The following is a 3884-nucleotide window of genomic DNA, read 5'->3' on the forward strand; positions in this document are numbered from 1 at the left end:
AGGAAGTGGTGCTCCAGCGATGCGCTGGGCAGTTTTCACGACCCTCTGCAACGCCTTCCGGTCCGAGGCAGAGCAGTTCCCGTACCAGACTGTTATACAGTTGGTCAGGATGCTCTCGATGGTGCAGCGATAGAAGTTCACCAGGATGTCTGAGGACAGGTGGTTCTTCCTCAGAGTCCTCAAGAAGAAGAGGCGCTGGTGAGCCTTCTTGACCAGCTTGGAGCAGTTGGTCGTCCAGGTGAGATCCTCGGAGATGTGGACTCCCAGGAACTTGAAGCTGCTCACACGCTCCACAGCCGTCCCCTTAATGTGGATGGGTGGATGTGGGTCAGCATTCCTCCTGTAGTCCACGATGAGCTCCTTGGTCTTCTCGGTGTTAAGCAGCAGGTTGTTTCTGTCGCACCACTCAGCCAGACGATCCACCTCCTCCCTGTAGGCGGCCTCATCGTTGTCACTGATGAGGCCAATCACCGTGGTGTCATCTGCAAACTTAATGATGGTGTTGGAACCATCAGCAGGTCTGCAGTCGTGGGTGAAGAGGGAGTAGAGGAAAGGGCTCATCACACAGCCTTGTGTGTGTGTGTAGATGAGCAGCGGTTATCCAGCCGGACATGTTGGGGGCGGTTGGTCAGGAAGTCCAGTAACCATTTGCAGATGAGGGAACTGATGCCCAGGTCTGTCAGTTTCCTGATGAGTTGTGAGGGGTGGATTGTATTGAATGCTGAACTGAAGTCTATAAACAGCATTCTGGCGTAGGTGTTGTTGTTGTCCAGGTGTGAGAGGACAGAGTGCAGTGCGATGGAGACTGCATCCTCTGTGCTCCTGTTCTGGCGGTATGCGAATTGGTGGGGGTCCAGGGTGGGGGGGAGACAGGATTTGAAGTGTGCTAGGACCAGCTGCTCTAAGCACTTAGTGATGATGGGGGTGAGGGCTACTGGGCGGTAGTCATTGAGGCTAGATGGGTTGGAGTTTTTGGGTATCGGGACGATGGAGGTGGATTTGAAGCAGGCCGGTACCACAGCGTGGGCCAAGGACAGGTTGAATATGTCTGTGAGCACTCCTGCAAGCTCCCCAGAACACGCTCTGAGAACACGCCCGGGGATGCCATCGGGACCTGCAGCCTTGTGGACATTGATCCTGCTCAGCACCACTCCTACATCGGTGGGGGAGAGAGTCATAGGTTGGTGGTCTGGCGTCACGTCTGCTTTGGTTGTGATTGTGGGGTTCCCTCGCTCAAAACGAGCATAAAAGTTGTTGAGCTCGTTGAGGAAGGAGACATCAGAGGATGCGGGGGAGGGTTTGGTGGTCCTGTAGTCTGTGATGGTCTGGAGTCCTTGCCACATGCGTCGGGGGTTGGAGTTGGAGAAGTGTTCTTCTACCTTCTTTTTGTAATGGTGTTTGGCTTTTTTTGATGCCCTTCTTTAGATTAGCCCTGGCTGTGCTGTAGGCGTGTGCATCTCCTGACCTAAAGGCAGTGTTGCGGGCCTTCAGGAGGAGACGAACATCCCGGTTCATCCAAGGCTTCTGGTTGGGGTACATGGTGATCCGTTTCTGGGTGGTGACACTGTCTGTGGTTTCGGAGATGTAATCCAGTACAGATGAGGCGTACTGGTCCAGGTCTGTGTGGGTGAACATATTCCAGTCTGTGTTTTTAAATCTGTCCTGGAGCACTGCGTCTGTCCCCTCTGGCCACACTTTAATTGTCCTCACAGCAGGTTTCACACGTTGGATGAGTGGTGAATACCGAGGTGTGAGGAACAGGGAGAGATGGTCCGATTGTCCAATGTGGGGGAGGGGTGTGGCTTTGTAGGCTCCAGCCAGGTTGGAATACACATGGTCTAAAGTCTTGTCTCCTCTGGTGTGGCAGGAGACATGTTGGTGGAATCTGGGGAGGACTGTCTTTAAGTTGGTGTGGTTGAAGTCGCCAGCAACAATAAAAGCAGCCTCGGGGTGTTTATTCTGGTGTTTGTTAATGGCTGCAGAAAGTTCTTTCATGGCCAACCTAGCATTAGCGTCGGGGGGGATATACACGGCAGTGAGTATGATCGAAGTGAATTCTCTGGGGAGATAATAAGGTCTGCATTTAACCATTAAAAACTCCGCATTAGGTGAGCAGTGACTCTCGGTAGTAGTGGAGTTCATGCACCAAGCATTGTTAATATAAATGCACAAACCTCCACCTCTGGTCTTGCTGGAGTCATCTGCTAGCCTGTCGGCTCGGTGTGTGTGGCATCCTGCTAACTCGATAGCATTGTCCGGGCAGCTGTTGTTCAGCCATGTTTCGGTGAAAAACATGACATTTGAGTCCATAATCCGTCTGTTGTTAGTGATGGAGAGCCGTATCTCATCCATTTTGTTTGCCAGAGAACGGACATTGGTGAGGAAAATACTGGGTAAAGGCAGCTGGTGTGGTGTTAGCTTTAGCTTAGCCCGTAGCCCTCCACGCCTACCTCGCCTTTGTTTACGATCTCGGTGCTGTCTGCGTGCACTTCCGCCTGGCCGGGGAGAGTGGGCAGCCTCCGGTGTTCTGGAGATCTCTGGGATGAGTCGGAGATCGGCGATAAAACTGTTGGAGTTATGAGTCCAGATGTCCAGAAGCTCTTGTTTGCTGTAGGTCAGCAACGCACAGCAATTCTGGACGAATAATCCGGTTAAAAGTAGATAAAAACCGCTAAATAGCAGATTTTGGAGAGACACTGAGCCTCGCGTTGTTCACGCGCCGCCATCTTGGAAAGGTTGAAGCCTTCTCACTTCGCGCTCATATAGCAACTCAATAGGTGAAAAGCCAGTGAACTCCTGTGGAATATACCTATATGCAAAGACAAAGTCAGCACTTTTTCTGCTTTAGGGTCTGACATGGAGTAGAGGGTTTGGTTGTGGTGTTGGAAGAAAGGTTGGTGTAGCTGGCAGCAATCATCTAATCCTCCTATTTCAGTAGGGCGCTGAGACCTGCAGGGGAAGAACGGACAGTGAAGCTGTGCTGCAGTAACGTGTGTGGAGACGACAGAGAGTGGCTGGAAAGATGCCCTGTCGGAGAAACTGCACTGTAAATAAAGAGAACACATCAAGCAAACCAAGAAAATCCACCAGTCCCAGCTACAAGGAGACCTCCTGACCCCCTCCGATAAGGCCTACTAACCCATTCTTTCCTGTCTTCTTTTCCTGTGACTTTCGTGTTTAAGGTGCAGGTGACCGGGGCACTTCATTTCGCCGGCCCCGTAACACTATCCTGGGAGGGATGTAAGGTGTTCCAGTAAGGTGCCAAGGGGGTATGCACCAGGCTTTGGTGGACTTGGGCTGCAACAAAAACCCTGGTTCAGCCAGGGTCAGTGGTGCAGGCAAAGTGGGTGGAGGTTAGATGTGTGCATGGGGATGTTCATAAATATCTTGTAGTGCCATTAGACATTAAGTAAATGGGCAAAACACGTTGATTAGCTTATGCCTGATACATCCCTTCATTTTGGGAACAGATTGGCCTGGGTTGCGGCCAGGATGCAATGGCCGTCGTTTTCTCTCCCTGTGGGCGCACCTGCCAAGGTAATCCAGATACTCTACCTCCCTCTGTTCAACTGCACACTTTTTTGGGTTGGCTGTGAGTCCTGACAGCCTCAGGGACTGCACGGACCGTGGCCACCTGCTTTGCCCAAGTGTCACCGTGGATGATGACATCATCCAGGTAAGTGACAGCATGTGCAGCATGTGGCTGCAGCACCCGGTCCATGAGGCACTGGAAAGTGGTGGGGACCCCTGTGGAACCTTACCAATATGCTGTATGTCTCTCTAAGAACAGGAGAGAGCATCATAGGGTCAACCACACACAACAGCTGTTCCGCTTTCGGCGAAGGTGCCCTAGCCACTTGCACCTCCAGCACTCCTGCCCCAAC

Source organism: Maylandia zebra, linkage group LG4, assembly GCF_041146795.1.
Source record: "Maylandia zebra isolate NMK-2024a linkage group LG4, Mzebra_GT3a, whole genome shotgun sequence".
NCBI lineage: Eukaryota > Metazoa > Chordata > Actinopteri > Cichliformes > Cichlidae > Maylandia > Maylandia zebra.